Source organism: Ambystoma mexicanum, chromosome 2q (genome assembly GCF_040938575.1).
Source record: "Ambystoma mexicanum isolate Mex_15411 chromosome 2q, UKY_AmexF1_1, whole genome shotgun sequence".
In the NCBI taxonomy this organism is placed as follows: domain Eukaryota; kingdom Metazoa; phylum Chordata; class Amphibia; order Caudata; family Ambystomatidae; genus Ambystoma; species Ambystoma mexicanum.
Window position 1 is genome coordinate 239,171,994 of NC_090924.1, and position 18,858 is coordinate 239,190,851.

The 18,858-nt window shown below is 47.1% G+C and overlaps 1 protein-coding gene across 1 annotated transcript in view; it reads left to right on the plus strand.

The window, feature by feature from the left end:
- The window catches only part of BAIAP3 (BAI1 associated protein 3), a 2,154,334-nt gene that overhangs the window by 1,685,673 nt on the left and 449,803 nt on the right, over window positions 1–18,858 (plus strand). The gene's annotated exons all lie outside the window — the stretch shown is intronic.

Consider the following 18,858-nt stretch of genomic DNA (forward strand, 5'->3'; position numbering starts at 1 on the left):
CTCAGAGAGGTGGTGGGAATTTGGTAGTTGGCTAGGATCCATGTCCTAAATCTCCGGCCAAACCCGAAGTGGATTAGTGTTTTGCTTATATCCCCCCAGTCTAGTAGGTCAAACCTCTTGTGTGCATCGAGGGAGATGACCGCTAGTTCTATCCCTGTTCTGTTCACGCTTTCTATTAGGCCGAAGATGCGTCTGATGTTGTCCTGTATGTTGCTCCCAGGGATGAACCCTGTTTGGTCTGGGTGGATTAACTTGTAAAGAAATCTTGTCATTCTAGTTGCTAGGATCCTAGAGTAGATCTTGCCGTCATTGTTCATTAATGTTATAGGCCTGTATGAGGCGCATTGCTCGGGGTCCTTATCTGGCTTTAGGCTGAGCACTGTGACCAAATCTTCCACAGAAGGAGTAATGCTGCCTGTTAGGAAATAGTTAAAGAGTGTCGCAAGTTGGGCTAGGATGTGGGTGAACGTTTTATAGAACCGAGCCGTGAGCCAGTCGGGGCCCGGGGCCGAGTTCCTTTGGCTCTGAATTGCTTCCGCTATCTCCTCTATTGTAATCGGGAGCTCAGGGGAGTCTAATTGGAGTGGGCGATTCCTTTTCTGGCTGGTTCCCAGGTAGCGGGTTTGTACCAATAATTTCTCAGTTGGGGTTCCTACCATGATTTCACGGTGGTGGTGTGTCATTCATTACCTCCGTCTTGTCTCTTTCCGAATACCAGACCGGTCCCTCTGGATGCTTGAGTTTTTGGATGTTATTTCGGGTGTGTCTTTTTTTAATTTGCCCACTAACAATCGATTTGCGTGTTGCTATTCAAATAATAAAATTGTTTGGTGTATGCTAGTGCACGTGCCGAATTATCAGCTAAATGCGTTTCCAGCATGGATCTTCATTCTCTCTCTCGCTCTCTGTTTAAACAGATTGGCATTTTTTGAAGGGTTTTTCCTATTCCGCCATCCTCTCCTCTAATTTGGTTTGTTGTAATAGCCCCCTTCTTTTTTGTACCGCTGCACAGTTAATTAGAACCCCTCTTATCACTGGTTTCATTGCATCCCAAATTATTACCTTAGAGCACCTCACTGCAGTGTTTTCCCTAAAGTAACAGGTGAGTGCTTCCGATGCTTCCGATACTTCGGTTCTGGTTGCTATGTCTTGTCACAATAAATCTTGCAGCTTCCAGTGCCTTTGGGGGTATCTGGAAGGCCTTGCACTCTAAACTTGGCTACTACTGGGGCATGATCTGACAATACTCTACGGTGAATTTGGATCCCTCCCACACAGGTGAAGAGAACACTGGACATCAGGATCATGTCTATTCTAGAGTGTCCCTTGTGAACGTGTGAGTAGAATGTGTAGTCCTGTACACCTTTGTTAGCCAACCTCCAAATATCCACCACTCCTGTTTCCCTCAAGAATTCAGCAATCCCTACTGACCGGGCAAAGTCTGTCCTAGTGGGAGGCAGCATTTTGTCTTTACGTGGGTCTGGGACTAGGTTAAAGTCGCCTCCTATCATGAGGTGGCCTTCGGTAAACGTGTTTATAATTGGTAGAACCTTGTGAAGGAAGCAGTCTTGTGCAGTGTTCGGGCAGTATATGGAAACCATGGTTAGTGGTTGCTCCTTTAGGAGTCCCCTTACCATTATGTATCTCCCCCTTGGGTCTCGTTTTATCGATATCTGTGTAAGGGGAAACTCTCTGCTAAATAGGAGTGCTACACCTCTCTTGTTCTCACCTGCTGTGGCAAAGTAACGTCCCATGTAGCGGTGGAAGCAAACCCACTTCTTGTCAACTTCTTAAAAGGTGAGTTTCCTGCAGGCAGAGTATGGGGGTCATTACGAGTTTGGAGGCAGCCATGGCTGCCTCCAAACTCGTGTCCGGGTTCTCAGAATGGGGACTTACTGGGTCATTCCAACCTTGGAGGAGCCGGTAAGTCCCAATTCTGAAAACCATTCTCCATTTCCATTCGAGCCCCCATAGGGCTCAATGGGAATGGGGAAGGAGCTAATAACGGGGCCGTAAATTACGGGCCCGTTATTAGCTCCCTGGTCGCTTAGCGGCTCCCGCTAAGGACGGCTGGTTTTACCAGCCGGCCTTAGTGGGACCCGCTAAGGGACCTCGGAATGCGGCGGTAGGGTGTTAACGTCACCGGCATCCTAACGAGTGCCGTTAACCCCCTACCGCTGTACTCGTAATGACCCCCTATGTTTGCGGAGAGCTGCGCTAGTCTGTGCTCCACTGATTTCCTCTTCTCCGTGGAGTTAAGTCCCTGCACATTCCATGTAATCATGCACAGTTCCTTGCTGAGGTCATGTGCCATGTTTTGCTCTCAGTTTTTGTGATTTGCTGCCCCTCTAATACCTCTGCATGCCCCAGGGAGTCTCCCTGGTTGCCCCTGTTGACCAGCCTATAGAGTACCTTGATGTATCAATCATTGCCTCTGTCTTTCGCTCTTGTCCATCCGCTCGAAACAGACCCTCCCCAAGATTCCACCCACTACACTCCCCTCCCTGAACAACGGGTTGTTGAGCCCAGACCTCAACCTACGAGTCAACTCTAGCCCTCATACTGACTTTACTACAGGCCCCCTGGCCTCATGCGAGTGTGGTAAAAGCATTTTACTTGCAGTTAGCTTAGTTCAAGCTTCAGTAAGTGGCCATCTGTGGTGTTTTTCATAGTTTTCTCCGTCTCCATCGCGCTTCTCATTCTCACGTATTGCTGTGGAGATTTGGGTTGGGGATGGTGCAGATCTTGCACGGCGAGCAGTCATCCTTTCACGTCGGAGACTGTAGGGTCTACAGATAGACCCGCCACACACCGCAGCTTTGATTGCCGCTGATGTTTGAGGTAAATCCTCTCACTCAGTCTTTGTCGCCTTTCCTATATTTGGAGGTAGGGACCCTGATCCTGCGTCTGCAGTCCACCCGGGTCCAGGGGTTTGCAGCATCCCTTCGCTTCGGATCATCGTGTGCTGTACTCTTTTACATGTCCTAATTTTCCCCGTCAGGGTTCAGAAGTCCTTCCACCTCTTTCATGTCTCGATTGTTTGCCATTTTTTACCCTCCAGGGTGAAGTGTAATGCGGTTGGGACCCCCATCGATACAGCACTTTCCTATCCCGCAGCCATTCCGTTAGTGGTTTCAGGGCTTTCCTCTTCGGGAGGGTGGTTGTTGCCAGGTCCTGGTATAGCAGAATTGATGCATCCCTGAATTGGACGTGAGCGGATGACCTCGCTTCTTGCATGATCTCCTCCTTGACCACGTAGTGGTGCACTCTTGCCAGCACGTCCGGAGGGGTGGAGAGCCCTTGTCTTGGCCTGGTTCTATGAACTCTGTCGATCTCAAGCGGAGTTAGGATAAAGCGGAACAGGTCCCGCGTGAAATCCCCCAGTGCTGCGTCCATGATTGAAGTTGGAATGCCTCGCAAGCGGATGTTGTTGTGACGGGAGTGGTTCTCTGAGTCTTCCTGCTCGAGTTCTAAGGATTCACATCTCGCTTCCAGTGCCGAGATTCTGTCCGCCCCTTGCCCAATTTCAAAGGAGTGGTCGCATAGTGTGGTTTCTATCTCTGCGGTCCTGCTTTCCATTTTCTGCTTTCCTGCTTTCTATGCGCTTGTCCAGGGTTGTGATCTTTTTCATAACTTCCTCCTTGCCCTTCTGGTATCTATCTATCTATCTATCTATCTATCTATCTATCTATCTATCTATCTATCTATCTATCTGTGTTTATAAAGCGCCAAAGCCCTCAGGTATTCTTTAGTCATAGCTGGTAATAGGTCTTGGAGGTCAGCCTTTGTTACTGCTTGCGTGGGAGGTGAGTCATTGGATTCTATGCCATTTCTTTGGGTCATTGTGTCCACATTATCACCCTTTTTTGCTTTTTCCGTGGAAATGTCCAATGGGTTTGCTGTTTTAGCACTCTTTGCCATTTTTCTCACCCTCGGATACTGCAGGCTTGGTCCTCTGGTTAGAGATTGCACCTCATCAGTATAGTGTGAGGAGGGGTCCCCAGCAGATTGTGTCAGTGCAGTGCTTTTGGGGGCCGGTGCTTTGTTGCTGCACTTGGTTGGGTTTATTTTGCGGATTTCTTTTAGCGTGGGGGTTACACTTTGCTCATACGCCTTGTTGGTCCTGGACAATTCCGCCTCCCTTGTCCTCTTTCCTGAGGTGAGCACCTTTCGGGTGGTGGTAGCCCCTGTGGTGGTGAATATGAGTATTGTACTGCTGCTCGATCCCCGCAGGGTGTTTTGCGTTCTGCTGTTAATTCTACAGTGCTTTATGTGCTCTTTGTTTCCCAACCCTGTTCTCCTGGTACCTTCTGCAGGCTTCAAAGGGGTTTACTTATTTGACTGCGGGCGGTCAATGCCAATTTCGATGGTTTCCTCAGTGAGGTTAGGGGGGATATTGGTTCAAGGGAGGGATGTATTCCCCCCCCCTCCTTGCCTTTCCCAGCTTTCAGTTCCCTTACTTGGGGGGGCCGATTGCGTGTGTAGCTTTCTTCGGGGGCGCCACAGCTTCCAAAGGGTGCCTTTGAGGCTGGCAGCTTCCAGAGGGTGCCATTGAGGCCAACCTATTAGTGCGCCATACTTTCTTCCAGTTAGTAATCCAGATCTTTATTTCCTTCAGGGCTGTGTGGTTGCTTTGGGTAATGGGGCCCCAGGTAGAATCAGAGGCCTGGCAGGCAATCGGGCTGCGCCCACTCGTCAACCCCCTGCTGCTCAGCCCCGCTTAATCTGTTTGGTCTGGGAGCTCGGGCCATGGGGAGAGTTGCAGGTGCCGGTGCAACTGTCTCACGTTGTCAAGGGAGCCTCCGTGGATGCTTCCAGGAGCGGAGGCACAGCGCTTCCTGTGCTACTTCTATCTCAGATGGAGTGAGAGCCACGGGTCAGTGTGTTCAACTGTGTATCTTGGGCACCAGCCCTGAGCGTTGCGCAAGCCTTCACTTACTCCGTTGGTTCCCATCAGTTCAGCGTGTCCCTGCTGCCGCTGCTGAGGTCGGGTGGTAGTCTACTGGGTACAAGTGCGTCGCGGTCAGTGGGCTGCTTTCCAGCCACTGTCCGTGGAACGCCACGATCATCCGAGGCTCACCCCTTGTGGCACGGAGATCAGGTACTGCTTCCTTGTTATGTTCGTCCCCTCAGTGCTTCTTGTTGTGCGGGTTCAACCCCTCCAGGGGCCTGATGGAGGACAGAGACCTGTGCATATGGCCCAGTTGCTGGCGGGCATGTCATGCTGCCTTAGGCAGAGCACAGCCCGATACTTGCGGATGCTGGCTTCTATTCCGGGGCTCCAGAAAGTCTGAAACTAGCCGTCATTTTGTGTGCCACGTCGGAAGTGTGGTCGAGGCAGTCCGCTGCCTCTTTCATCTGCGTGGGGCCACTGTCACTCTCCACACTGAAATTGCTTGCTCTACATACTGCAGGCTTTCATGTTGTTTATTTATGCCGCAAACAGAGCTTTCTTGCTGCTGTTTTCATGTCGGCAGCAGGGCTCGGGCCGGGAGCTCTCACGTCGCCATGCTGCTCACCTCGGTGCCAAGCCACGCCCTCGTCAGAAGGCCTTTTAAGGAAAGGGAGTACTTGAGGGGTCGAGGGAAGGAGCCAGTGGCAAATGAGTGATTGCAGAAATCAACTAAGGCTGGAGCAAAGGAGATAATGTTGTCCTTGATAGTTCTGGAGGAGCAGGGGAGCACCTGTTTGGAGCAGGTTTTCATAGAGAGAACTTCTTTAGAGACCTCCTCCGGTGCTATGGGTCAAGAAGGAGGAGAGTATGAGGGAGAGGAGAAGAGGGCCAAGAGAGGCCTGTGAGCAGGTGTGGGAGGAGGGAGGGGAGTAGAGGAGAGTAAGGACAGGATGTCCTGAGTTTTGATTGTGAAGTGGGAGGCCAGTGCAGAGGGCCTAGGATGGAAGAGGAGAAGTGGAGACTGCAGTAGGATTATCGAGTTCCTTACAGAGATGCAGGCTTGGATATGGGCCCTCTTCTTCGAGCAGATGTAGAGGCTGTATTGTCTTTGGAGCAGGCGACAGGCCACTCTGTCAGTGGATGTGCCTGAAGCCAGACACTTCTGTTCAGCAACTCTGCACTTGCGTTTCAGAGAGGCTAGGTCAGATTCATACCAGCTGTTGTGTTTGGAGGCAGGCTTCATGCAGATCCTCATGACAGGGGCAAGGATGACCAGGGTGTTAGAGATGGAGTGGTGAAGGTTAGCAAGGGCTGTATCAGTTTGAGAGTCAGTGCCTGGGGTGGGAGGGGGAATGAAAGTGGCACCAAAAGCAGCAACTGACACTCGCTTCATCGGTCGAATGACAATGAAGGAGGCGGGCAGAGACTTAGCCGGGGGACCCAAGAGATTCAGATGAGAGGACAGGACAGCATGGTCAGACCAGGAGAGAGGTGTAGTGAGAGGGTTGGAGATGGGGATGTCTGCTGAGATGAGTGCATCCAAGGTATGTCTGGATGAGTAGGTCAGGCCAAAGGGAGGAATGGTGAGGGAATGAGAGTCACAGAGTCTGCAAAAGAATACAGGGGCCGCATCAGGAGAGTCAAGGCAAATATTGTAGTCTCTGAGGAGGAGTAGCTTGGAGGTAGAGGCCAGGAGAGAAGAGGTGAGGACGGACCACTCCGAAAGGAAGAGGGAGACCGGCTCAGGTGTCCTGTAGATGGTGTCAAGAGCCAGTGAGAGGATAGGAGAGACACCAAGCCTCCAGACGAGACATTCGAAGTAAGAGTAGGACTGAGTGGGTATGATAGTAGCAGGGACCCATTCAGGGAACATCAGGGGCACTCCGCCTCCCGACCGGTTAGGCCTGGGCTTAGAGATGAGCTTGTAGCCCTCAGGGAGGAGTGTGTCAAAAGCAGTGACGGAGCTGGAATTGAACCACATCTCAATGAGAGCGAAGATGTCAAGGTCAAAGTCTTCAAGGAGGTGACAGAGGAGTGTTTAACGGCAGAGAGAGAGTTGAGGGTAGCTAAGTAAAGCTGATTGCCACCTTTAGGTTCCGATGAGTGGTACAGGGATTTGCGCATCTGTCAGTGGTGGCGCACGGGCCAGGGGGGTGGCGGAAGGAGGAGTGGCAGTTAAAGGGAGGAAGTTGATGAGACACAAAAGACGACTATCAAGAAGGAGGAGGTTAGACTGAGAGCCTGGGCCATGACAGTGCCATTCTGGTAGACATGAATGCACCTAGGGGATGGGAAGTGTTGATCTTAATGGGTGAAGAAGTGAAAGGGGAGAGGACTAAGACCAAATGGGGAGTCCATCGGTCCAGAGAGGGAGCGACAGAGAGGATGTCAGTGACAGTCTGCCTGGAAGAAGCGTTGCCGTAGGTGTCAGCAAGGGGCAGGACTGGGTTGGAGACCAGGAGATCTTTCTTGAACATTTTCCCTCCATGCTTCAAAAGAGAGGTAGGAGAGATGACAGAGTAGCATTTAGAGTAAATAGGGGAAATGGAGAGCACCATGAGGGAAGGGTCAGAGAGATGGAAAGGGGAGAGAGAGATATGGAGAAACTGCACAAGACACAATGAACTCACCAGGCGGCCAGCAGCAAGGCTGGCGCAGATGAATCAGGTACACAATGTTGCACAGATCGCCGAATGGGGTATTGCGCTGCCCCAGCAGAGGAGGAAGGAAAGCGACTCAGGTGGGATGAACCCTTCTCTGGAATACCAGTCATAAGGCACCTCTTGTGATTGCATTGTTATGGCAACTTGAAGCTCAACAGCAACTATGCCCAAAGTCTGGAGCAGGAAGTTTCAGAACGTGAAAGAGAAGATGGGATGCAAAGCAAAATTTAGAATGGAGAGAAGAAGAGATAGACATGCGAATGGAAAGAGAAAGAGAGTATGAATAGCCTGCTTAAAAACAGAATGTAGGGGAGCAAGATATAGACCGGTGGACCAATTAAAAGAGCAGAACACTAATCAAAGCAAGAAGAGACAAGTGTTGTGATAAGTAGTTTAGTAACAGGGAAAGAAAGAATACAACAGGTTTTACAAATATTATAAGGTTGCAATTTACATAAACGGGAAATATTAGTAATATGAAGAGAAAAAGGCTGTGAAGTCGTAGATGATTCCTAGATTAAATGCATATTTTGAGAAGGCGATAACTGAGAGTGGAGTATTCTATCAAAACAATCAATGTAACACTTGCTGTACTATTTATTTTATTTATTGTTTATTTATACAGCGCTTATACACAGGTGGACTGCTTCAAAGAGCTTCAAGGCAGGAAGGGAACAAGGGAATACCGTAATCATTCTTAGGTCTTGAATTTTTCCAAATGATCTAATGAAAAAACTAGCATGCTCGGCTTGACAACATTTCTCCTAGTGCAAGTGCATGAAGTGTTACAGCAGCGACCAAGCTAGAGAGTGGGGAGTGGGGGCAAAAAGGGGATGGGAGGACAGGGCAGACAAACTAACTAGTCCTAGTACATTTAGGTCATGCATGCGTACAGACAGAGGTGCGAGTAAGGGGGGAGGGAACAAGCAAGTCCAGTCCAGCAGGGTCCTGGGTTAAGTGCAGCTAGGTTGCCCTGTTCATGGAGCGTTAACTGAAAGTGCAGTAATGCTGAACATAGTGCAGTGGCCCAGAGGCAGGTGCAAAAGACTGGCAGGGGAGCCGGGGACCTGTAAGGCTCTGGAGGTGAACCAGGCAACCAGTCAGCAAAACTGAACAGAGTTAGGGGGGAGAAGGAGGGTGGATAGAAAAAGAACAGAGGTTAGCAGGGTAGAGAGAAGAGGAAGTTCTTGGGGAGTTTCCGGAACTTCAGGTACACAGACTCAAGACAGAGAGAGGCAGGTAGTCTGTTCCAGAGGGAGGCACCTGCAGAGGATAGAGATATGCCCAGGGTCCAGATCACTTATGCCACAAGTAGCTTAACTAAATATATTATTATAAGTTCATCATGAACCATATGTGTGAAAAGGTAGCACTTGACACCCTACTACCTTCTCTCTGCTTCTGTTGCACATAACCATGGGGCTATTACAATTTATATTTGAGTTTTTTTAATTCTGTATGGTAAAACAACTCACCATGGAAAATCCCTCCCCATTACAGCTTCTGTCATGACCTGAACTATGTCATTGATTATCCACAGGATGTTTTACTTATAGATTAGTAAAGAAATGTGAACACAAGTTGGTTTTGCCCACCTGGTTCGCTTAACACGTGGACTACTAATTTTTGAGGACACCTCTTCATCTTTTATTGTCTCCTTATTCCTGTCCCATATGAGTCTGCCACTGTCTTCGAAATAGCACCTCTTTCCCATTCATTGGGTTTCCACGTAGGAACAGTCTTGCAACTTGTTAGTACTTGTCAGCATCTACATTGGCTAGCTCCTGCAAGGATTCCCAAATAGTAAGCCACATTCCCATGTTACAGTTCTGCAATTACAGCCCTGCCACACTCTATGGTACTACTTTTGTACCTGGCACAGTTTATGACTTGTTCAGTTGACACCACATTAAAGTATCTAATTCCCTGCTGGATTGTTCCCAATTTTCCATTGTCAGGGCTCCCATTGAAGTTCCCGCACCTGGCTATAACCCAAACAACAAAAGAAGCATGCAGCTAGCCAGAAACAGGAGCATCAGGTTCCGCCTCTGTCGATGGTGGCATCACTTGTCAACAGATGCAGGCATCAGTCCAGGGTAGGACATTTTTGCAATGAACTGCCCTAATTGTTACCAAGAACCCCTTGTACGGACAAGCCACCTTCTTGTCAACCCATCTTACACCCAACTCCCAGGTTTGAAGGGTTGTCTAGAATAAAAGAAAAATATTAAACACTCAGCCATATAAATGGAGTGAAAGTGGTCTGAGAGCTACTCTACCATCAACGAACACAGCCAAATAAACTGTTCCATGAGAAGGTGCCAACACATTATTTGGCCGTGTTTGTTCTTGGTAGAGGGGCTTGTGAGGGGTCAGAAATGTGAGATGGGCAAATAGGTTTAGTTTTCTCACAAGTCGCCGTTTTTATTAAATAAGGGGTGAGACAAATACATATCTTTCCCTTCCCTAACAAGGAGTTCTCTACCTTACAAATTAAGGCTAAAGGAAAATGACCTAATGTCCAAAAGTATCTGTCCCTCACACTGATACATACAACAAAACCCTACAGGTATTAGTTGGCTGCTTAAACTCCTCAAAATAACATTTTGATTCAAACATAAAGAATATAAACAGGAATCCTTGTAACCAGGGTTTGATCCCCTTCCCCTTAATCAATTTGGGATGTTTCGAACCAAAGTTCAATTTCAAGTAAGTTCTTTTCACTAGCCAAGTTCCACTCCTGGTAGAATACAAAATTCTTTTCATTCAATATGACTTTCACTTGGCTAAGTGACTATCTTAGTTCCAAAGGGTTTATTCACACTTAAAGACAATGGTTAAAGTCCCCACAACCTTCTACTTGACAACCCAAAACGACTTTTTTCTTCACACATCAAGTCAAAAGTAAATGTAAATGTTCTTTTCTCTGAAGACCTACCATTTTGTATCACATCAGATTTCTCCTTCATAAGCAACATCTTAGTCACCATAACCTTCTACCACATTCACAATACTTAAAATTATCTTCTTCCTGGTCTGCACGCCTGCCAGGACTAACTACTATTTGTCCCTTTTCCTAGTTTACTCGCCTGCCAGGATAAAACCCCTACTACTACAAGGTGTACTCTGCGGTAAGGCTTGTTCCAAACTTTCCACACATGAATCCTCAATGGGCAAAGTTGAACCAACAACTGCTTCTCGGGTTAGTCTTTTGACTTTCGACATAATTGGCATACAACTTCTTCCACAAGTATTCTGCACAAAAGGACAATGATTCTCACATTGATCTGTTCGCTATAGGCAATGCAGGATACAATTCTCTCCCCCTTGATGCTTTTTACAAGGAGGGCTTTTCACCTGCAGTCTCTGATTTTTATTTGCATATCATATTGGCTACATGCAATGTGGTTTACAACTTTCTCCCACAGGGTATCTTGCTCTGGGACTGTTATATTCAAATTGCATTGGTATCACTCTCAGCTTTCTCTGGTTTTGGCAGCACAGGTTCCAATGTCCCCTTTTTACATATCCCTCTTTACGCAAGTTTTATTCTCTCTGCTTTATTATTGCCCCTTTTTGGCTTAGGCAATGCATGTTACACTTTTCCCCTATTCAAAATCTCTTAAACAAAGAGTTGTACCCAGTTTGCTTTACTTCAAAAGTTCGGTATTCAAAAGGTTAATTACACAGCCGTCTCTTTCAGAGCCCCGGAGGGTCACCTGTATTAGGCCAACTCAAAGATATGTCTAGGCGTCTCTGTCGGACTAGCCGGTTCAGCTTCTTCTTGCGTCGGGACTCCCTCAGCCTTTGACATTTTGGTCAGTCTGCTGCTGCTCGAGCTGACTGCAAATGGACCTTTCACAGCTCTGTATGCTCTCTGGCGAGAGCCTTACACCGAGGTGGGATACAGGACGCCAAGAGCTTCTCTCTCCCGCAGGACAGCTGGCCACAATACCACTTTCCACTGTGCGTCCTATGTATAACACAGGAATCCCGATCTCTGCCATGTATTCTGCATGGCGTCCTCCTGTCAGCACAACGGTGACTCTAACTTCTGCTTCTTCCTGCTTCTTCTCCTTAGCCCACACCTGAAATGCCTTTAAATGTTTAAAAGTCCTGCTCATGTGTGGGTCATTACAACAACTAGACCGCTCATTACACTTTGGTAACTCTGGACTCCTCTTCTTTGTTGCAGTAATAAGAGCATTGAAGTCCATAATGTTCTTATTTGTTTTCACATTATTTATTCCATTTTGTTTAAGTGATTTATAGGATGTGTATTTAAGGGGGGATGTTAAAGGAAGTATTGTTTTTCTCTTGGGTCTATAACACAAACACAATGTAGAATCAAAACTACTAGAAGTAGTAGTATTAACTGCTGACCCCAACATACATCATTTTCATGTTAACAAAAAGGGTTCTTATGCATGGCACCTTGGATACATCTGGAAGGGGAAGTCAGAAAGTCATACTGTGACAACATGCCATTACAAATTCAGGCACTAGGGAAACCTCATCCTCAGAAGAGGATGCACACTGTGCCTCTCCTGGGGGAGTCACTATAGTCCCTTGACAGCCTTTTCCTACCATGTGATCCTCCCTTGTAATAACACCCCCAGGTTTAGGATCAGGTAGCGACTACCTTTTACTGGTCACATGGTTGGAGCCTTTAGGCTGGGATTCTGTGATCTCTCCGTAGGTATCATCACAAACTCCCTGACCTTTTTGTGAATTTTTAGTAACTTTGAGTTTCACCCTAAGTTACCCAGGGTAATACAGACATGTACCCCTTGCTCACTGTACTTAGAGAAGCACAGCTTCACCTCACTGATGCCGACTAGGCCGAAACACATGTCTGGGGTTGCTGTTGGTACTCTTGTTCGGGGGAGATTTTCCTAGCATATCAGTGATGGACTGCCTAAGTGGGTGGGACCAGACTGATATCAAAATTAATATTTCTCCACTGTGAAAGGTAAAGTAAGCTAAAACGTGGTTGTAGACCCTCCCAAGTGAGCACATTCCCATTGAACAGGTTTTTTGCCCGTGTTCATTCTCTGTAGAGTGGCTCCCACAATCTTTTGTGAATGTTTAGTAACTTGGAGTTTCACCCTACGTTACCCAGGGTATTCTAGACATGGACCCCTTGCTCACTGTACTTAGAGAGGCGCAGCTTGAACTCACTGATGAGGCCCGAATAGGCTGAAACATGCGTCTGGTGTTGCTGTTGGTACTCTGGTTCAGGGGAGCTTTGTCTAGCATATCAGTGCTGAACTGCTTAAATGGGTGGGGCCAGACTGATATGCAAATTACTATGTCTCCTATGTGAAAGGTACAATGAGCTCAAACGTGGTTGTAGACCCTCCCGATTGTGGGTGCCTTCCCAGAGAACAGGTCATTTGGCCGCCTTCCTTCTCGGTAGAGGGGCTCCCAGACTTTTATGTGAATTTTTAGTAACTTGGGGTTTCATCGTAAATTACCCAGGGCAATCCAGATGTGGGCCCATTGCTTACGGTGCTTAGAGAGGCATGGCTGGAGCCTTTAGGCCGAGCTTCTGTGATGTCTCCATAGGAATCATCACAGTCTCCCTGACCTTTTCTTGAATTTTTAGTAACTTGGGGTTTCTCCCTATGTGACCCAGGGTAATCCAGACTAGACAAGCCGACGCGTGTAAAGGGGTCGCTGCACTTTGCAGGTGGGATTCAAACCCAGGGACTTGAACAAGAGACCACTATTTTTGCTGTATAATCAAATCATTACAGTGATGTGATAGAATGACCACGAGATATGCCCTGTTTTGAAAAAGGCTTGGTATGAAGCGAAGCACGTATCAATAAAAAGGGCCTCCCACAGGAGATATTTGACATGCAACTGGTTTGTGCTTATTATTTCAGTGGTTCAAAATCTTCAACATTTCTGAATATGTGTGGCACATTCACAGTGTGAAATCTTCAGAAACTAATCCAGACATGGACCCCTAGCTCAATGTACTTAGAGAGGAACAGCTTCACCTCACTGATGAGGCCCGACTAGGGCGAAACACGTGTGCTACACTTCGGCTTTCAAGCATGTTATGAGGTCTTTGACTGCTAGGTCTTCTATTCAAGCATGTGAATCTATGCGTGTGTTATATGTATATATATATATACATATATATATATATACATTTACATATATATATTGTATTTATATAGTGTATATATAGTGTAATAATACTTATAGCATGCAAAATGAGGCTACCAGGAACACATGTTATGGGAAGGTAGGTGGGAACAGTTAATCAATAACCAACAAATGGAACAAGAGACTGCTCCTACTTCAAGCAAATAAATGCTGGAGTACTGCTTGCCCCACCGCATATTCATTTTTTCTGTCTTCTTCCAAGCACTAGTGCCGGGCAAAAGTGTGGTGAGTGCTCCATGTAGCTGCCCGGCAGATGTCTTTTAAGGACACTCCTGCTTCAAAAGCTGTTGAATTCACCTTCGCTCTGGTTGAGTGTGCTGTGGGCCTGGCTGGCAATGGATTGTTTCTGACCTCACGATAGTGAGCAATGAAACTGGATACCCAGCGTGCCAGGCTCTGCTTAGATATGCATTTGCCCTTGGTTCGTTCTGCAAATGCGATGAAGAGTCTTTTAGAGGTTCTGAATTCCTTGGTCCGCTCTAAGCAGAACTTGAGTGTTCTTGCCATCTAGGGAATGTAGTGTATGTTCAGCAGTGGTCATGTGGTTGCCAAAGAATGTAGGTATACTGATCCTTTCTGCCACAATGGCTTCAGACATGGTTGTAGGAATACATTTAGGATGATGTCGTAAAATAACCTTATCTCTGTGAAAATTGGTGAAGGGAGGTCCAGCAGACAAATCCTGTAGCTCCCCAATGCGCCTGGCTGATGTGAGAACCCAAGGTCCTGCAAAAGTGTTGTCGTTGTTTCCACTGCTGCGGATGCTGTATTTAGGGAGGTGTGTTTAGGGAGGTTCCCTTTACTAACCAATCGTCCAGGTAAGGGAAGACCTGGATTCCTGAGCACCTGAGAAGGGCGGCTATCTAGGCATTTTATGAACACTCTTGGTGCAGATTTGAACTCGAAGGACAGCACCTTGACCTGGAAGTGTTGGTTGCTGAGTGTGAAAGAGAGATATTTCCTGTGTGTTGGATGGATAAGAATGTGAAAATATGCGTCTTCCAAGTCTAGAGTGGAGAGGAAAGCGTCCTTTTTGAGCCAAGGGAGAACCAATTGTAGAAAAGTAATTTTGAAATTTAGTCAGCGAACACATTTGTTGAGAGTCAGCAGATCTAGGATCGGGCGTCACTGGCCATTTTTCTTTTGCACTAGGAAGAATACCTCCAGTTCACAGTCGGAAACCAACACTTCCAGTTCAAGGTGCTCCCTAGGTGCTCTTTGAGATCTGAGTCTGCTGGCCTGCTTTGTGTTCCACAATTTCTCCGGGCACGGGTTGGTGGACATGCCTTCTCCATCACAGCAGCACAGCTGTGAAACAAGCTGCCCACCGAATTGAAAAATACCCTCAACCACTTGGCCTTTAGGAAGGCTTTAAAAACACATCTTTTCTAATTATGATGGTGACTTACTTGATGGTTACGTTTTTTAGGCCGCCTTCCTCCTCTCCAGCGCCATGATGCCTTCGGGCGACCACAGGCTTTATAAGTTGGCCTAACATAACTTAACAAGAAGTGGGAGTAGAAACCCTTTCCTTGTTGAGGAGCGGGTACCTTCTCTATGGCAGCCTTTCGTAGTAGTTTGGTGGCTTCTACCTTTGATTGTTGCAGCCCTATGAATTTTTTCTTTGGTGGTGGGCGGGATGGTGGTTACTGTGTAAATTCTATGGTGTGTCCCCCTTTTATCACTTGAAGCACCCATTTGCCTGACGTTATGTTGTTTCCGCTGGTCGAGGTGCCTTGAGACGCATCCTCCTATCGGGGTTATATGCGGGAGGAGCGTTGGGTAAGGTTCAATTGTTTTTGGCCTGGCTCCTGCCTTGTCCCGAGCCTCTCATGCCACCCTGATTCTGGTACCTGTTGTAACCTTGTTGGTACCTACCCCCTGACTGCCAAGGGTCGGAGGAAGACATTTGGCCCTGAAAAGATTTTCTATAAGATTTGTATTTGGAGCTGTTGTTTGGAATGAAAGAACGGCGGTCCTTGTCTTTGTCCTTTAAAGAGCTAATCACTCTAGCTGTGTCCTTGTCGGCCTTGATTCCCTTTAAGTGATCATCAATCTTTTTGCCGAATAGGTCTTGACCATCAAAGGACCTGTCCAAGATCTGGGCATGTACTTCTGGCCTGAAACTGGTGGCCTTCATCCAGGCCTGGCGTCTAAGTATTGTTCTGTGGGCCATCTGCCTGAAACCGCAGTGATCGATGTCCACCGAGGTTTCTATCATGTGGTCTGAGACTGCTTCGCCATCTGCAATGATGGGCTTGGCCTCCTACTGGAATTCTTCTGGGAGATGCTTTGTCAGTTTAGACATGCAGCGCCATAGCTCTCTGTCAAACCTAGCCAAAATGGCCCTGGCGTTGCTGGCCCTAACCATAAGCGATGCTGCTGTTGAGACCTTGCGGCCAATCACTTCTATCTTACGTCCCTCCTTATCTTATGAGGAATGGGTTTAAAGCAATTTGTTATATCTGCATAGGCTTTGCAGTCTTCGAGAGCACTGACTGCTCTGACGAAGTTGAAGGTGTCGAAGTCGTTGAAGGTTTCAACGACTTCCTCGAAGCAGTCAGTGAATGGGCTGACAATTTAGTATGCTTCGATGGCTGTAGATGGATTACATGCCTCGAAGGTTCAGGCGATAAGCATAACGGCTTTGATACCTTCGATGAAGGCTTCGATACTGAAGATGAATGCATTGAGGGGCCAGACACAGACTTTTTCTTGTGCATCAAGGAAGACTCCTGGACTTGTGTCGAGGAGTCTCTCTTCCCGGTCCTTGAGGCGCGCGAGAAGGAGACACACAAGACTCCTTACTAGACCCTGAGGGGTGGCTTTTTCTCTCCGACTCCTTCAGAGGAGCTCTCGAAGGAGCCTGCCTTTGGAAAATGTCAAGCATTTTCAAACAGACGTTTTCTAATTCAGCCGGAGTCGAGTTCTTTTTTGTAAAAGATACCTTTTCGGGAGAGGAATACAACGATGACGAGTATCAATGGCGTTCATTTTTACTCTTCTTATGTGAAGAGGATGACAAGTGTTGCGAACTAGACCTCGAACATCTTCAGTGTTTTTGACGCTTTCTAACAGGAGAAACATCTCTCGATTCGGAGGATGATTTTCTTTTAGATGGGGTAAGGGCCGGGGATTTGGGAGAGGGCTTACCTCTTCCTTTGCCGCAAGGCCTTGACAGTCATGGATTGACACAAGCCACAGTCGTCGACTTTGTGGCCCAACCCCAAACCTCATAGACAGATACAGTGAGGGTCTGTGATAGACATTTTCACTTCACAGTCTGAACACTGGGTTTTCACCCTAAGTTACTGGGGTAATCCAGACGTGGAACCCTTGCTCACTGTTCTCAGAGAGGCACAGCTCCACCTCACTGGCCAAAACATGTGTCTGGGGTTGCTGTTGGTACTCTTGTTCAGAAGAGAATTGCCTGGCATTTCAGTGCTGGACTGCACTTGGGCAGGAGAAAGACTGATTTGCAGTGTACATTTCTCTTCTGTGAATGGATGGTGAGCTAAAGACTCTGGTTGAGACTCAAACCTGGGAAATAGGCTGGTAGAGAGAAACTCCCAGAATCCCCTTTACTTATACCCACATATATGACCACTCATTATCCATGCCTTAATGGCATCATCATAATGTTCCTCGTCCCCCTGGGGTCCTTCAACGTTCACCCACTCCCCTTTTGCACGTACTGTGCAACTACCCTGCACTAATTCCCAATTCACCTGTTTTTCCTTTGCACAAGGAATTCTATTATATTCATACCTTGACTGTGGTCCACTCCTGCTTTTCGTTTGTGCAGGTACCCATCTACCACGGCAAGCATTACTTTTTGCAATACACATCCTAAGGGGTTTGCAATAATTTCCCCAAGTCCTTCTGTAGCATCACAGTTTCCTGCTGTATTTCTAACATGGCCAAGAGTGGCTAAGGTCAGGAGTCGGTCGAAGAGGAGGCGAGCATGGACGGTCCATTTTGTATTACCACGGTTCCAGAATCGTGACAGCATCTTCTACAACACCGGATGACCCCAGCCAATATAAGAGAGAATACTGTGAAACATACTGTAGTGGTAATGTAAGGCTGCTCGGAGACTTTCTGATTTACTTCACACAATAAATCGCCTGCAGTACATATCATGGTTGTATTATGGGCCACTTGAAATACATGTTTCTCTATATTAAACACAGTCTCCAATACCTGCAAACACTTTGCCACATCTGTTACATGTCTTGCTGCTTCTTCCACCTCCTCTAGAACCTAAAATCTGTGTGCACTAACTTAGGCCATCCCTTTAAAAACTTGACATACATTTTTAACATCCTTCTCTCTTTAGCTGGCCAAAAAAAAGTAAACTGCGTAGTACCTATACGAACAGTGCAATGCACATCAGACTCCAGCAGTGCTACTAATTCTACACAACAATCCTTTCCTCGGGCGAACCTTCTTCCTACCAATCTGTATCCTGCTCCCTCACACTCAGTTTCCCAGCACACTCGGTTTCCAAACAACACTATCTGTTCAGCACTTAATTTACTCAAACCTTGCAAAGATGGGGGCTGCAAAGGCCATAATTCCCAATTTGAACCAAGACTAAACTACAAATCAGGGGTCAGGTCATCCCCAGCACAATGATCAGGTATCAGAAAACATTGTTGGGTGGTTTCACTTCCCATATTTCATGATGCGTCACCGGTATTACCCAAATTGACCTTTTACAATTGACCTTTTGTCCTAATTGACCTAATTATAGTGGTCCTAATTGACCTTCTGCACAATTGACCTTTATATTATTTTAGTTATTTTATATAGGTTTTGTGTTGGTTTTGAATTATAAATAATATAAGGGGATTGGGTGGGGGGGGTCGCAGGGGTTTTTGGTTTGGGTGAGGGTTTGGGGGAGGTTTCCCCCACATATATGTCCTAATTGACCTTTTAAATTAGGTAAATTCTCCCGAGGTCATTTCTGCCGAGTTCAATTCTCCTGAGGTCAATTGTGAAAAGGTCAATTAGTATACAACCGCGTCACCCATTCTCAGTTACATTCTGTCCATGGCCCAGGCAATATTCTGCTGGCCAGGCCCCATAGTTCTTTGATTGGCCCATGCTCTGTGGATG